This window comes from Leptinotarsa decemlineata, unplaced genomic scaffold (assembly GCF_025532065.1).
Source record: "Leptinotarsa decemlineata unplaced genomic scaffold, Ldec_3_MD MMD2_tig00002082_RagTag_RagTag, whole genome shotgun sequence".
Taxonomy (NCBI): domain Eukaryota; kingdom Metazoa; phylum Arthropoda; class Insecta; order Coleoptera; family Chrysomelidae; genus Leptinotarsa; species Leptinotarsa decemlineata.
The window spans coordinates 7,007,328-7,025,307 of record NW_027412573.1 but is presented as its reverse complement, the minus strand read 5'-3'; the positions used below and the strand labels follow the sequence as shown (position 1 = coordinate 7,025,307).

The 17,980-nt window shown below is 33.8% G+C and overlaps 2 protein-coding genes across 4 annotated transcripts in view; one reads left to right on the top strand and one right to left on the bottom strand.

The window, feature by feature from the left end:
• Positions 1–12,333, bottom strand: part of LOC111505587 (uncharacterized) — a 33,337-nt gene extending 21,004 nt beyond the window's left edge. Inside the window, exon 1 of one of the 2 annotated variants that reach the window (XM_074176918.1) lies at positions 12,083–12,333. The gene's annotated coding sequence lies outside the window, so the exon portion shown is untranslated. The remainder of the gene's footprint in view (positions 1–12,082) is intronic. The other variant, XM_074176920.1, reaches the window with a different exon arrangement.
• hiw (MYC binding protein highwire) overlaps positions 1–17,980 on the top strand; it is a 216,379-nt gene that overhangs the window by 58,431 nt on the left and 139,968 nt on the right. The gene's annotated exons all lie outside the window — the stretch shown is intronic.

The window sequence follows — 17,980 nt, the reverse complement described above, 5'->3', positions numbered from 1 at the left end:
AATTTCTTTTAATATAAAATATATACGCATGCGCAAGTAGTGTGGTTGTCTACTTGCTCTCACACAGACTGTGTGAGGAAATTATTTAATCCTAGCGATCTTGATCAGGATAATGAGATAAACTTATGAAATTATTATATTGTCACCGATTCGTAATAAGTGTACAAAGTGATACATTGAAAGTTATATTATTAACGGAGAAGATTTCTATCACAAAATTGTTTAATGAATTATTTATACAGCGTACAATTATTTATTTTTAATTTGATATATCGATGAAATTGATTCATATCCAGTAAAAATTATAAATATCACTCAGATTTTTTTTATCTGGTTTTTTATTCATACTTTTCGGGATTTTGTTGATCAATTCAAGAAAAATTTTTAGACATATTTCTTCCTGAATTCTCATTAATTTATTACAGCTGGATCAATTTCGTGAGATATCAATCAGAATATAATATAAACGAGAAAGTCACTGATTTTGCATACTTGATTATCTTCACTGGTTTAACTTTGTAAATGTTGATGCTGATCTTGATAATTTTCAATATGCATGCTAATCAAATTCAAATACTAATTTCACTACCACTTTTCTTTTGGAGATGACCTTGAACTATTATTCCGAAAAAATAAATATTTATTAGGTTATTATTTGACATGTATTAGAATATTGTATAATCGGTGAGTTCTGAATCTGCTTGAAGAACTAAAATAGAAAATCGAATCAGTGGGATTATCATTATAATTTGGCATGTAGATTTCAATGAGATGGATATCCACCACACCATTTTTTCCAGTTGAACTGACCGTATATGGCATACTTCCTGGAAGATGGATTTCTCGAAGAGTATCGGGTAAATGGCTACCACTGTCAACAAAATTAACGTCTCTATACTCTGTTTCTCGGAATCAAAAAGCGATAAATGCTTATAACTGCAAAATGCTAACAGAGTACTCAATTTTTTTGGGATTTCGTTATGTTTTGCCACAGATGGTATAGGCGGGTTTATAATATTTAACCGGGTCCACCCTATTTTTGTATCGCAAACAAAATATTTTATTAGCGTTAGGGTAGTTTTCTACCTGCATTGGCGTTCATTTGGGTATTTCATCAAAAATACTTGTTGGAACTAATGACTATAAAAAACATTTCAATTAAAAATATTTACATGAAAGTAAATAGATATGCTTATTTGAGAAGACATTAGGTATAATTGAGATCTGCATGTTATCATCAGATGAACACGATAAATCTTCGTCGAATCCGGACAAATAATTCGGCTTTCTGCTTCGATAAGTTTATTGGGAGTTAAAATGGACACTAATACGTCTTGGCACAATCATGTCGCTGGAATTGCAAAGGCTGCTTCTCAAAAGCTTGAAACACTGTCCCGAACCAGAAAATTGTACACACCGCAGCAACTTTTGATGCTTCATAAAGCTCTGCCTTCTTTGGAGTGTTGTTCTCATGTATAGAGCTCCGCCCGTAAGCATACCTTGAAGCTGCTGGATTCCATCCAGAAAAGAGCCACCCGCCTGATTGGAGACGCGAACATCACTTGCAACCTTGATAGCCTGGAATATCGAAGAAAGTTTGGAGATTTGTCTCTCTTCCATAGAAACTTTCACGGGGGGTGTTCAAGTGATTTGGCACATTTGATTCCACCAAGAGCGGTTAATATCAGAAATTCGCGGCGGACTGTGGCTGCTCATCGTTTTGAGGTTCAACTCAGTACACCTCGAACTTCACTGTTCGATAGTTTTTGAGGTAAGTAAACAACTGACAAATAGCTGAATAATATATGATTGAATTTTATTATTTTTATAGTATTAAGATGGATGCCGTAGCAGGTCCAAGTAATGTACAAAGAAAGCGGATGTTTATGTCGTTAGAAAAAAAACAGATTGTCTGTAGAGTGTACGAAAATTTTAAAAATACACTCCCTACAGTGGAAGTTGTAGCCCAGTGTTCATTTTTAAACGGAATATCCGTGTCGACAATTGAACGCATTGTATGTGACAAATAGGTGACTGGGATTGTGCAAGCTCCAAAAGTACATTGTCGTGGTAGAAAAAAACTTGAATTGGACGAGTACCAGAAACATTTTGTACGCTATACCGTTCATTCTTTCTTTTTTGAGAATAAAGCGCCAACCCTCGAATCCATTAGGACAAAGGTAATGGATAATGATCTCATTCCAAAAATGATCAAAGAGAAGTTAAGGAAAATAATAAAAGAAGATTTAAAATTTATATATGCCAAACGATCCCGTAAATCTGTCTTAATAGAAAGAGAAGATATAGTCTCATGGCGACGGAGATATCTTCGCTCCATTAGGGAAATGCGTTCTGCTCACAAAAATATTTATTATCTGGATGAAACGTGGGTGAATGCTGGTCACACAGTATCTAAGAGCTGGCAAGATACTACTGTAACTAGTTATCGTCAAGCATTTGTGGACGGTTTATCAAGAGGGTTACGCGGATCAACGGGTAAAGGGCAACAACTAATTGTCGCCCATATAGGTAGCGAGAGTGGCTTCTTAGTGCACTAATTTTTTCATAAAAAAAACGGGAGATTATCACGAAAACATGGACGCCCAACGCTTCAAAGGATAGTTTGAATCCCTTCTTTCACGAGTCGAGTCAAATTCGGTAATAGTAATGGATAACGCTTTTTATCACAGTCGATTAGTAGAACAGCTGCCAACTATGACCACCAGAAAAGCAGACATGCAGAGTTGGTTAGGACAAAAAGGAATTCCATTTTCCGAGGACATGCTTAAGGCTGAGCTTATGAGTGTCATTAAACATCATCGTGACAGATATCGCCAGCATGTGGTGGATACAATAGCGCGTGCTGAACGCATAACCATTTTGAGACTACCATTGCGAGTTAAAACCGATAGAATTAATCTGGGCTCACATTAAGGGTTACGTAGCTCGTGAAAACGTGACATATAAAATTTCTGATGTCCAACGTTTATTAGAACTCGCAATGGAACGGATACGGAAAGAAGATTGGGCTAATGCTGTAGCCCATTAGATCAAGGAAGAAGAGAAAATGTAGAGATTGGACGGGATGGTAGACACTGTTTCCGACCAAATAATAATAATAATAATAATATTTTATTCACCATTCACGATACATAGTGTATATATGGTAAGTCAATCAATAATCAGAATTAATACTAGGTATAAATTTAAAAATGTTTATATTTATACAAGACGTCACTAAAAAGAAAAAAAAAGAAATAAATTTATACATACATATAAACACATACACAATTGAAATATATAAAAACGTATACAGATCTAGTTCATATTTTATTTTTCAGAAATTATCGTCTAAAAATTCTTGGAAACTATAGTAGCATTTCTCTAATAGCAAGTCTTTAACTTTCTTTTGAAATATGATGTTACTTCCAGTCCATTTGAGTGATTCTGGTAGTTTATTGTAATATATGATTGCATTGTAATCCGGAGAACTCTCATAGAATGTCGTTCTATGTTTAGGAATTTTCAATAAGTTGCCGTGTCTGGTGTTATATTCATGTTTCTCAGAATTACACGGATAATTATCTATATTCTGTTTGGCAAAGATAATACATCGAAAAATGTACACAGCAGGCACCGTAAAGATAGATCGACAACTGTCTTGATAATTCAAGTTAAAAATCAGTCTTACTAAACGCTTTTGGGAAACAAACACTCTCAAGAATCCTCTTGCTCGACCCCATGCCAATATATTCAGATTAATATGTGCATATGCCATAGCATAGTAAATGCTTAGCAAGCCTGCTATATTCAAGGTTGATTTCATTTGTTTAATAGCGAAATAGGCTTTATTTAGTTTTGAACATACACTTTCAATGTGTCTACCCCAATTTATACTCTCATCTAAATGAGTGCCTAAAAATTTAGTTTCCATAGAGGGTTGGATGTCGTCAATTACAAAAAGTTCGTTGGGTAACAATTTTCGGTGAAAAAATTTGACTATTACCGATTTGGACGTGTTTAGAATCAACTTATTTCTCTGACACCAGGATGAAAATTGATTTACAACCATTTCCAGTTTAACTGCAAGCTGTTCTGCATCCTGATCGGATATTGTTATCGTTGTGTCGTCGGCAAACATGGTAACATGAACGTTTTCTAAATATTGTGGAAGATCATTTACATAAAGAAGAAACAGCAGTGGCCCAAGAACTGAACCCTGTGGGACCCCAAGTTTTACAGCCTGACTGTGTGAAATTGAATTATTGCATCTCACTATCATGGTTCTATCTGTCATATATGATTGTATCCACTTTATTATACTGGCTGGAAGTCCTAGAGGCGCCAATTTATCTATTAAAGTTTCAATACACACTGTATCAAAGGCTTTTGACAAGTCGAAAAATAATGTCAATCTCTTTATATATATAATTAAGCAAGTGACACGAGGCTGTTTCAATCGACCTGTTTTGCCTGAAACCATGCTGAGAAGTACTTACTAATTTATTCTTTTCTAAGTGATAAATCACTCTTGTAGACACTATTTTTTTCAAACAATTTCGATAAAGAACTGAGAAGAGAAATTTGCCTGTAGTTGTCAACTACTTTTAGGTCACCTTTTTTGTGCAGAGGAATTACCAATGCTGTTTTAAATTCATCTGGAAAGAACCCTTGTATAAGTGATTGATTCATTAGGTATATAAATGGTTTTAGTATTAAGTCAATAATATTTTTTACTACTACTTCATATTCTGTGATAGGGTAAGATGGGTATGGATAATTGATGGTAACATTTTCTACCCTAGTACAGGGAAGAGACATATTCTGACCAAAATGATTTAACATTGCGGAATCTGATGCATTAGCGAAATGCTCAGCAAAAGTTAATGCAATTAATAGATTTAAGTGTGACTAGGGATTCCTCTTCGGACGAGTCAATGGATTCTGAAACTTCATAAGCATAAAATATGTAATTATTTCTTTGCTTTGTAGTTCTCTTTCTTTATAAAAGGAACATAATAATTATTTTGTAAATTTTTCTATTTTTTTGAAGCACTGTATTAGGCATAATAGGAAAATGTAATCAGTTTTACCATTGACACCAGGTAGCGCCACCTGCTATAACAATTTTTACGTAATACCTATATGTTTAAATAAATAAAAATATATTATTTTGGTACGCCTCTGCAGAGTTGGTAAGAGGATTATTCGTTGGTCACTTCAAGTGCGACGTTGCTAATGAATCACCTTCAATTGAAAATTGTTATAGTATAGGGAACATCCACTTGAAAGTGATTTATAACTCCGTCTAAAAAAGTAGACTATAGATATCTTTTTATTCAAGACTTTAGGGAATGAAACTGAGTTGGAGGGGGAAACATTCCCAATGATTGTATGTTTTGCTCAATTATAAGAAAAGCCCTTCAAATGTTCGTAAATATCCCCTCGAAGACGGAATTTCCGAAAATCATTTCGAAACTCTTATCGATATTTCGAGTGTTTAAACAAGGTCTACATTTGTTTATGTATTAATCTAAGGAGAATGGCGCCTTGTCGAATTGATAACATTTTTCTGTTATGAGACACGATCTTGAATCAAAACGTGCCGCGTACGGCCTTCCATTGTTCAATTGTTTCACAAGTTTACCTAACGATTGACCTAAACAGAGGAATAAACGCAAAATGTACAATAATTTGAACATACCTCTAACTGTATTTTTGATACACACCCTATTAGTTAGGTTACTAGAAAAATAACGCAAATTCTATGTTTTTCAAAAAATCAACCTACAAAAATATTGTTGTTTTGACCAACGATTATTTTATCGTGAGTATGAATACTTAAGACACACAAACATTATATTAACTCTTGTGAAAATATAGGATAACAAAAATAACTGGCAAGATGTACTGTGGACAAGACAAGATTTATTCTGACTGCACAAAGTTTAAAATGTAATGAATGTGATTTTACAAATACAATATTTCACCTAGGTAGTTAGAGAGGGGGTTCAGCTTGACCATTGCAGGGACAGAAAGAGGTTCAGATTAACATAGGTAGGAAAAGGTCATAATAGCGGGTGAGTCCCAAGATAAGGGACACAAGGAAATATACTAAAAAACTGCGGAAGTCAAAATCTGAATATTATGGCAACAAAATAGAAATATCTGAAAACCGACAGAGAGCCACGTGGAACAGAATAAATGAATATACAGGAAGAAATAAAAACAAAAAAGAAGGATATCCTCCTTGAAATAAATGGTGTCTTGTTAACCGATAATTCGCAAGTTGTAAATGAGTTTGCTACCAACTTTGCGAAGGTAGCGTCTGAAAATCAGGCAAGCTACATAGGTCAGAATATGTCAATACCACATACCGTCGCTGATTTCAATGAAAACTCTATTTTCTTCGAGTAAGTGTTGGAACCTGAGATACTAAGGACGATGAATGGTTTAAAAAATAAATCATCGAATGAATTTGATGATATAACAGTGAAAGCTCTGAAATATGTCATACCAACAATATCGGGCATTCTAGTGAAGCTCATAAATAAATCAATATTTGAGGGAGTTTTTCCTGAAGTCTGGAAAACTGCAAAGGTTATACCAATACATAAAAAAGGTTCCCAAGTAGATATTGACAACTATCGCCAAATTTCATTATTAAGTGTGTCATCAAAACTACTAGAAAAAATAGTTGCAAATAGAATTGTTCTATTCCTTGAAGAATACAATATCTTATCGGATCAACAACATGGCTTTAGAAAAGCTAGACCGGTTGAAACAGCTATTGCTAGTAAATTTGAGTTCATTTACAATAACATTGATAAGGGAAAGTATGTAGTCTCAATCTCATTTGATCTGGCGAAAGCATTTGATTCAGTAAGAAATGAAATTATGATCAGTAAATTGTACAACATTGGTATCAGAGGATTCCTACTTGAATGGATCAAGTCATTCTTATCTGACAGAAAAATGGTTGTGACTCTGAATAACACTGCATCACATATTCAAGATATTATGCTTGGTATACCACAAGGTTCAATATTAGGACCGCTGCTGTTTTCAATCTATATAAATAATCTCCCGAAATATATCAAACATGGTTACACCGTAATGTTCGCAGATGACACTACCATATCAGTGTCTGGGAACACAATAGATGAGTTAGAATTCAATATAAACTCAGTCATGGACGCTGTGATTTCTTGGTGTGACAGAAACCAACTGAAACTGAATGCAAATAAAATAATTCACTTGGGTTTCTCCTTGAGAAAGACATTGAATCTCAAAAACGTCCAACTATCTGATACAGTCAAACTTCTAGGTAAGTACTTAGATAAAACCTTGTCTTGGGAGCCTCACATTGATAATGTGTGTAAAAAATTGAACCAGGCAATATTTGCAATACGCCAGCTCAAAGAGTTGCTTGACTTAGATGGTATCAAGATGGTCTATTATTCTTTGGCCTATTCTCACATGGCTCAAAATATACTAATGTGGGGTACTTCTGCTGGCGCAAGACGTGTATTTATTCTACAAAAAAGAATCATGAGAATTATATTTGACATTACACCGAGATCTAGCTGTATAGCTTTATTTTCAAAATATAAAATATTAACTTTAACCTGTATCTATATTTATAAAGCCCTGTTTCATGTGAGATACAACATGGTTCATTTCAATCACGAGTCAGTCACTCATAATTATGCAACACGAACTAAAAACTTGACCATCCCAAAACACAAAACTTCAACATTCAAGGAATCTCTTAGGTATAACGGTATCATACTTTATAATTCATTGCCACAGGATGTCAAGGACTTACACTTAGTAAGTTTCAGGAACCATATCAAACAATTATTGACGAACGGGGGTTATTATAGCTTAGATGAGTTCCTGCAAAGTGATGTCTTGATATAACTTGTTCTCACTGCTTTTCCTTCCTATTTTTATGTTAAACCTTTTAATTGTATATAATTATATTATGTTGTTTTATAATATTTTGTCTCTGATTTTTTTTTGCATCAGTATGTCGCTTGTAGTGTTTTGTATTGTGTTATTTATTGATATTTTTATTATTGACATGTCTAATATCATAATGATCTGAAAGATGAATAAATACAACAACAACAACAAGAAACAATGAAGGAATTGAAAGTTTAGCTGTTTATAGCTTACAATATTTACGTGGAAATAGGCATAGGTTGCTTAGGTAAAGATATTCTGGAATACTGAATTTTATGAGGATGAGTGGATTAGAAAAGACCCATACTCTCCGATTGGGAGACCCTTGAGAATAATGAAAAACTAAATAACTTGAACAAGATTAGTCGGTCGGTCGGTAGTCAAGCGGTTCGGCGTGGGTGCTTTGTTCACTCACTCGAATTGACTGCCGTGTTGGTCGGTGGTTCAAGCCCTAGTCTGAACGATCGATCTTCACTTGCTATCGTCCAACCCGTGTTAGGAATCACACGTTAAAAGGTAAGACCTCGTTAATCCTTATCTCGCACAAGTTTCGACTTCTGAGGGTTGTCGTTCGTAGGGGTGCGACAGCTGGTTAACAGAAAAACAGATTTTAAACAGTTTTTTTTTTAACAGATTAGTTAACAATACCTAAAATAAAAATAATGCAATAAAACAATTTGCTTTGTTGTAGAACTTTTAGAGCTGGCAACTTTAGGCTAAATACTAAAAATTTAAGATTCACAATTCACTTGAAAAAATAATGATTTGGAAAGCAAGATCTTGACACCGAACAACTGTAGCAATCCAAAAAAAATTATACAAAATATTTTTTATTCTCTTTTTCTCATTTGAAAAATTAAATATCCATTCCGTACTAGCAGTAGATGAACAATATATATTTTCGTTTAAAATTATACCATTATAATGCTATTAAATTTTTCAATAATCAACTCGGAAAGGTAGTTTTGTGAAAAAGACACTAATAAACCTCATTCTTTTTTTCATTTGGACTGTTCTTTAACACGAAAAATTTCAGTTTTATAATAATGATAATTTGGGAGTCCAAGGTAGGTATTACCTCTCGTAAGTACGGGAAAAATCCTACCCAGACATCAAAGTGTCTGGTACGTATGTATCTCCTCGATAGTTTTCACTTTTGATTTCTATTATATTTGAGGTTTTAAGCATTCGTTTAGGTTACTTACAAACTACTTGAAGAAAATGAAAAAGATTTATTTCATTGTATTAAACATAACTTGATATTCATTTCAAGCGCTGTAAGCATGAATATTTTTTGACAAGTAACTATAATTTTCGGAATCTAATAATTAATAATTGATAGTACAGTCGTTGAGAGACATTAAGCCACCTTAAACTACAGAGCATATTATGTATAGGTGTCATATTATTCGCATTCCACAATTTTGTAATTTTTGTAATATTTTTTTATCTATCAATTCTTTTAAGAAAAAACAACGATGAAAATAAAAACAATAATTTCGAAATATTTCACTCAGATCTTGAAATTCGGATTTCTGAAGCTAAGTTTTTCCAGTTTAAGTTATGATTTCACTTTTCTGTAAATAAATCGCTTTCTTATGGGGTGTGATTAATTGAGATGAAGTAATTCATCAAAATCAACATACTCGTCATTTACTTGAATACATTTTAGAACATTATTCTGAAAAATGAGAAATGGTGAAAACATAGAAATTTTCATTTCTCATTTTTCATGATGACATCCTACCAAGTAGTAACGGCTGCATCCATCAGTTTGTTGAACATTATTCGTTTATAATCCAACTCAAAACATAATATCTGAGGAACAACATGGTTTTTTAGATATGAAATCTTGTACAACAAACGTTTCTCGTCTGTTCCAGTATGTTTGCGAAGTATTCGAAGAACGGGATCAAGTGGATGTAGTATACATACTTGGATATTCAAAATACGTTGGATTAAATTAACATATTCAATCTTTTAAAGAAGTTGAAGATGTTCAGGTCGTATCTATTTGATCGCAAGCAATATGTTGAATACGAAAGATACCTTTTTGCTATTATCAGACCTATATACCTCCGGAGTTCCTCAAAGATCAAACTTGGTACTTTCGTTACTTCTCCTTTTCATAAATTATCTCATAATGGAAGTAAATTGTTTCAAACTCATGTATGTCAATGATCTGAACACTTTTCATGAAGTTCAAAAGCTTGACGACTGCCAAAAAATCCAAAGAAATCTCAAAATGAAAGTTGAATGATGACGCAACAATAATTTAAAGGTCAATATCAAAAATTCTGTGTATTAACTTCCACATGAAAATATAATTCGTTGGTATTTGACTATAAAATAGAGTCAACCTCACTAAGCAGATGCCAAAACATAAAATATCTCGGAGTTACATTTGATCGGAAACTTAAATTTGTTGATCATGTGGAACAAACCGTATCATTATCAACCAATGACCAAGCGGAATGAGTTGAGAATGACAATCTTCTACACTTGTCTGGCTGAGATTGCTGCCCTAATTTGTACATATTTCAACAGACCAAACTTGATGCATTTCTGATTTATTATAAGTATATACTGATGGGAGCGCACAGAAAAATATCCGAAAGAACTGATATTTTTTCTATACACAGCAAATTCGAAATAGGTGGACACTTAACAACCATTGAGTGGTGCAGGCAGCAACTCTTAGGTAAAATTAAAGACCTAAGGAGATCCTGTTTTGAATTTGAAGATTTTATAAATGTTCGTACTGTTTTCTGCAATCTCCTGCTGCCGGTGAAGATATGCATCTTCAGCCGATGTCCTGGAATCCAAATGGAATGACGAGGCAAGTATGCTGTCGTTAGCAAAGCAATATAGTGTTTTTTGTTTTTTTTTCCAATAAGTTCCACGCACCACTATGCCACACACGGTCCATGTTTCTCGATTGCGATATTCCAAATATGGGTGACATACGATAGAAATTCGTCTATTGATCTTTGTTTTCGAAAGCCATATTGATGATCGCTCAAGATCTTAAAGCCTTCCATATATTTAAGGACATAGGACATATTCTACTAAGGATTTATAGGCTACTTTCAATTTTTTTTTCTGGAAGAATATTCCTAAGTTTATAAAATGCAAATACCAGTTTTTTTAAGGTTTGCTATTCAAATAGCTAGATATTTGATTCCAGAAGTGTTTTGAATTGTCTTCTTACAATTGCAGTTGATCAGATCACATCTCTCATGAAATTTAATTGATTTCAGTTTGGGTTGTACTTTGCGGCTGGTTGTGAAAGTTATGAATTTAGTCTTGCTCATATTTGAGCTCAGGAGATTACAGTCCATCTAACATTTGACTTCATATAAACCTTATTCCGCGTTTTTCGCAACTTCATGCCAATTTGTTCCATGGAACAGGGGAACCGTATCGTCCGCATATGCGATATCTCCTCCTACCTCCATATTCAACATTTCATTGATATAGAGAAGGAATAATTTAGGGCCGAGCACTGTTCCCTGAGGAAAACCATATTCGATTTTCGAAGATTCAATACACTTTTTTTTATTTTAACGACAGATTTTCTCTTGGATAAATAACTTCTAAATAATGGTAGCGGTAAGCCTCTAATCTCGTATTTTTCAAAAGTTTATCGTGTGAAATGCTGTCGAAAGTTTTAGCTAAATCCAAATCTGGTGAATTTCATTTGTGAAATGTTGCAGTGCATCTCCAGTGGAACATCCTACCTTGAACCCGAATTGTTTGGGAGAGATTAGTTGGTGGAGATCGACATAGTTTTGTAACCCGCTGGCAATACTTTTTTTATACAATTTTTCAGTATTACTAATGACAGATATTGGTCGATAATTATTAACAAAATGTGGGTCTTCAACTTTGAATATAGGAGTAATGACCGCGTCATTCAAAATATTTGGAAAAACGCCACTTTTGGAACATCAAATCAGGTGAACTAAAATGTCAACAATATTTGTTTTTATCATTTCGATGGTTGTTGCTGATATTTTGTTTAAGACTGAAGCGGCAGTAGTTTCTGAAATCGTGACAGTTGTCAAGAATAGGGAGTTTTTTATTGGCTTATCTTATATAGATCTTTCCTTACCGTTTTCGTTGATTATTGACATTCGCTCGTAAGTAACGATACACTTTGCACTATTCATTAGCACTCACATTTAAAACTACGGTGACATTTCCCTGCTTGTAGGTATGTTCATCACATCTAGTTACTGCTGAACAGCAGTGATAATTACAGCAATCACAAACGATCATTAGAACGGCTGTGTAAAACAATGAATTATTATAGAAAATGCGCAACTTAACTTGAGCCGACTGACATCTAACGTTCGACGTAATGTAATGTATTCGCGGCTAGTATTTCATACTAATTCAGTTCGAGTACAGGTTCGCACCAAAACGTTTTGTGCGATGACGAAATGTATCACTTCTGTATGTCTGAAAGTGATTGACACTTGACAATGTTTGTTGATGAAGTTACAAGTTCGAAATTCTATTGTCTTAAAAGATGTCAGCAGATTCGAAATCTATGAAAGAACAAATGTTAATAAAAATAATCGGACTGAAATATTTGGCCTGTATATTTTGTCATAATGCGCATTATTTTTTTCGACAGAAAATATATTTTTATTCTCTACGGCGAACATATTCAATACATAAAAAACTATCCTCTTTTTCATAAAATATTGGAGTACAATATTGTGTAAAACAAGACTCTTGTACTTCCTGGACATAATAGCGCCATCTGGAAGCTGGGACCAAAATTAGGAAAAAGAAGAAGAAGGAATGAATATTAAAGCAGTACTTATTCAGGTAACACTCAATTGTGAGATTTCCACAGTTTATAAAATCGCGGCACGTGTTTCGGTATACAATAACTTCCTCAAGCGTTTAAATACTAAAATCTACTTAATATGTGCTTTATATAATAACAATTTGAATCATGTGACCTTCTACCTAGGTAATGACTTATAACTTTACCGGAATCTGGGTAAAAACCAATTGAAATTTTCAAACATCATAAAAAAATATATAATATCAATTTAAGTCATATAACTACCTTAGGACAAATCATTTTATTTTATCTTAGTAAAGGTAAAAACTGAATGAAAATTTGAATATAAAAAAAAATTACCAACTCATTAAATGAACACGTAAATAACTAAATAGCAATTCCCACGTCAGACTCGGAAGAGGTTACGAATTCTATTCTATTTGGAAATTCAGTAAATTATCAGAATTCCCAAGTCTATTAATTTCCAAGCACTCCGAAGGATTGAAATCGTATTTTAGATCAGGTATTGGTTGAACTCGTGCTCTTCTACCCAAAGATGATTTATAAATGTGGAAGAGGCCTTCACATTCCTATTTCTATGTTCTTTTATTCTTTGGAAAAAGGTTCTCCTCGTTTGACCAATATTAAGTTTTCAGCAAGAACAAATCAACTCATATACATACTCAGAATCTGTCTTTTATGGTGTTTAAATTTTCAATCAGTTCAATTTTATATAATTATTAGTTATTAAGTAGTCATATGATTCAAAATGCTATTCAATTGACCACAGATTAAATAGAATTCACTCAGTATGAAAGCGTTTGAGGAAGATTTTGAATAGCGAAACACGTGTTGCGGTTTTGTGAACTCTCCAGTGAAAATCTTAGAATAAAGTGTTATAATTTTAGATTTTTGTAACAATAAAACTATTTTTATGTTTTTCAGTTTTTCGCGTGGTTTATGTTGATGCAAATCGAGACGTCGCGTGGCGGTCGTGACGCTTGTTGCTACGGTAACGGCGGCGTTGACGCCATTTATCTTTCATGATCGCCGGTGTAGTTGCATGCGACCTATTTTGTTTTTCAATATCGACTTATATGTTTCAACTGTTTGATCACGGAGATGCCTTTTATTCGAGTTTTTCCGCCTTAAACTCGATGCGCCTGAATTCGACATTGGTTATTTTTTTTCTCATTCATAACGGAGTTACAGAAAGACATATCCTGGAATAATGTATTCTTAAGGATATCCAGGATAAACCGTCGAAAACGGTCTGTATATATTGTATCTACCTAAAGCTGATTTTCCAAAGCACAGCTTGATAGGTTTAAATAAATGGATTTCATTCTAAACTAATAATTCATCTTCAGCTCCTTCACTCAAAGAAGGTAAGTTTGAATAGTCACGATCGTCGTTCATATTTAACAAGATCACAGAACAAAATCAACAATAACACAAAATATCAAAATAACTGCCATAAACAAACACTAACTATAAACAACCACTAACAACAAAGTCAAAAAAGCATAACACTATGAAGAACAAAGATGAAAGAAGAGAATGACTCAACTCCACCACCAAGAGCTGACTGTTGCTTATCGTTTTGAGGTTCAACTCAGTACACCTCGAAATTCACTGTTTAAGAACTCTTTCATATGGAGTACTGCGCTTATGTGAAATATACTTCCTGTAAACTTTTTTCCAAATGGTACCAAATGTCGTTAACTTTTGATTAGAAGAGCTTTTATAAAATGCGCATGTGATGTATCGTACAATGTAACCAAATGTGAAGGGTTGGAACAAACCTTATGAAATCGGTTTTGATTCAAATCTGTTGAAATTTCTTTATTCCTATTTTACGGATGGGTCCCAGTTTGTTGAATACAGAGGACACTAATGTGATGAATACAGTACTCCACAAGGAAGCAACCTAGCCCCCCTTCTATTCTCCCTGTTCATCAACGACATATGATCGAATATAGATAGATAATTAGCAAATAATAATTTGCATCATTAACGGCATATGATCAAATATAGATAAATCATCAGCAAATAATAATTTACTAGTTTTTACTAGTTAAAATGTTCTGAGTATTCAGTGCACACATTTTATAAATTACCTAGTATTAGTAATTGAGAATGTCGTTGTTAAATTCCAAATACAAGTACTTTCATTTCGAAAATATTTGATATCCCGTTATTCTATACATAGAAGTACATGATTTAGCTACCGGCCCCTATTTTATGAAAGTACTTGAAGTACAGGCAACCAAAGTATAGTATTTTCAATACCAATTGGAACAACACAGATAAGGAATTCCCGCCTCGACATAGGCGTCGGCATATTATTTTTCAGTGGTAGTTTTTCAGTTACTTATTCTTACAATCATAGCAATTGATCACCCCATGAAAAAGTTATCTCAACTGAATTTTTCCACCATGGGTAATTATGAAAAACTTCGAAATTTAAGGTAGTTGATTTCCGAGTCGAAAACTCTAAAATACAATGAAAACACAAATAATCACACCGAATTCTCGTCAAACATATATTTACAAAATAATAGAGGCCAACAAAATTGCTAGAAAAATCAAAATTCTTCATCGCTATATTCGGATGAGGTGGAATCATCATCGGGTTGAATAACGATCGGATTTATGGAAGTTTGCACATAATATTTGTTCTCTTCTTTTATAACTTCTTTTATAACCACACAGTTCTTCCACACATCACTATTACCTACTTCATTCACCACTCGCCTTATATTGTCAAGCACTACATCATTCAAAGTCGGTGACTGATTACATTTCCGCAAGCTTTCTTTCATTGTGGCCCAAACCATTTCAATTGGATTGAACACACAATAGTATGGAGGCAAATGTAAGAGAATATGACCACGTGTTTCACACATCGAATCAATAATATACTCTTTTTTGAAATTACGTTGTTTTATGGTCGCCAGTAATATTTTTCGTTGGAATCTTTTCGGGTATTTCAATGTCATGATTTCGCATGAAATCAACAATATCTGCTTTTTTTGTGTATTTTTTGGTATTGTAGTCACTGAGAATGATACGAAGCGTTATCCATAATAATAACCGAGTTTGGAGGAATATTTGGGAGAAGCTGCTCACTGAACCAGGTTTCGAATAAAGCCGCAGTCATATCTTCGTGGTAATCAGCAGACGAATCTTTTATATTTTTGGCCGACAGAAGCAAAGCGTTAGGTACGAAACCACTTTCATTCCCGGCATGCAAAATTATAACAGGTTTTCCCTTTGAAGAAGGTGTGTTCAAAGCACAATACTTGGTTTCGTCTACCCAGCCATATTTGACAACATCATGGGTGTCAAACCAAGTTTCGTCGAGGTAGATTATATGTCTGCTGGATTCTCGATAGCTTTTCATTCGTCTCAAATATTCTTGTCGGAGTTGAAAAATGCGTGTCGATTCCATTATGACCATCCGATTGTTCAATTTTTTATATTTGAAACCACAAGACAATAAGACACCTCGTAGAGTTTCTAAAGATTTGTAATTGTAATCGGGATAGTCGAGTAATTTATACCAAATCATTTCCAAGGTTGGTACTTCATTTTTTTGGTATATACCATAAATTGTTCGCTGACTCACATTTTTTGTAGCACCATCAACGTTTGCGAATTTTTTATTCCTTTGTTTTCGTTTCATTGCATGGCCAATGACATCCTCTATTTTAATGACTCGAAGAACCGTCGAACGAGATAGTTTCGTTAACTCGCATATTTTATTCACAATAGCATTCTGTGAAGTGTGACAATTTTCCTTCTTCAAGCATTCATGAATATTTAAAATTACTCGCTGAACTTGGACATGTAAGTCCTTATTTTCAAATTCCGGATCCCTGTCGATTGACACAGATTCCTCATACGTAATGTTATCATTTGTTTCAAAAGGTCTCCAGAAAGCCATTTTGATGAAAGTACCCAAAAACACTAAGATTTTCACAAAAATCGGTTTAAACGATGAGATTGGAACCGATTGGAACCTTTGGTGTAAAAGTTGAAAACTTTTTCTAGAAATCAATTATCCTAACACCAAACTGATATTTTTGCACTCGACGCGCGTTTCGCTAACAAGGTTAGCATCCTCAGGAGAAGCAAATTGATACTGAATCTAAAGACAAGGGTTAGCTGTTTATATACCTGTTTTTTGGTCCGATATGGACTTTCTTAAATGATGATTATCCTAATTGATTTTTCGGTAATTAACTAGTGAAACCACTACCTACAAATTAATTGTAGATTAAGTATCAATCAGTAGATTCAGTATCAATTTGCTTCTCCTGAAGATGCTAACCTTGTTAGCGAAACGCGCGTCGAGTGCAAAAATATCAGTTTGGTGTTAGGGTAATTGATCTCTAGAAAAAGTTTTCAAAAATCGGTTTGCAAAACCACTCACTACCTCACCTAACCCCACGAACACACGGCACTGATAAATATATATTGTGAAACGGACAAAAAATTAGTATTCAGCCAGTCCAGCTAGCCGAGCCTATATTCCTCAACTACATTTGATAGCACGTTTACTAACTATCTGGGCGACTAGGGGCCACAGGCAAGAAATGTTTATGACTGTACTCTTATTTATATTGCCGTTCCAATTGGGAATGGATAGACTATACTTGAACGAACTGAATACCTCAAGCTCTGATGATATCATCACTTCAAAATACGAGAAGTATACTATAAGGATTTATTTCAATGGCGTTGAATATTCTTCAAGATTTTCAGTCAGTTGTTTTTTCAATTCATTTCAAAGTTCCAAATGCTCTCAAGTCAGTAGAATTGAAATTAAAATTTGAAGTACAAAACAAGACCTCTCTTCCGTAGAATTTGGCTTATTTGAAGTCGTCTCAACTGCCAACAATTTTATTCTGGAATCGATAAATGTTTTATGCCAAATCTTTATCAAGTGGACACCGAAATCCAGTTGACTTCAATTAAACACTATTCAATTTCGAATTATATGAATCGGCAGATGTCCAGATGGTGAACAGATCAAGCATTCATTAGATTCAAATGAGCGTTAGTAGGCTGCTATTCATGGTAGTTTGAAAATTAATCAGTAGGCTAATTTTTATTTAAAATATGTGGTCTATAGACTGGTTTGAGGAAAAACTTCATTTGTAAAAAAAATATTGACTCTTCATTATTTGTGTATTTGATTTGTTA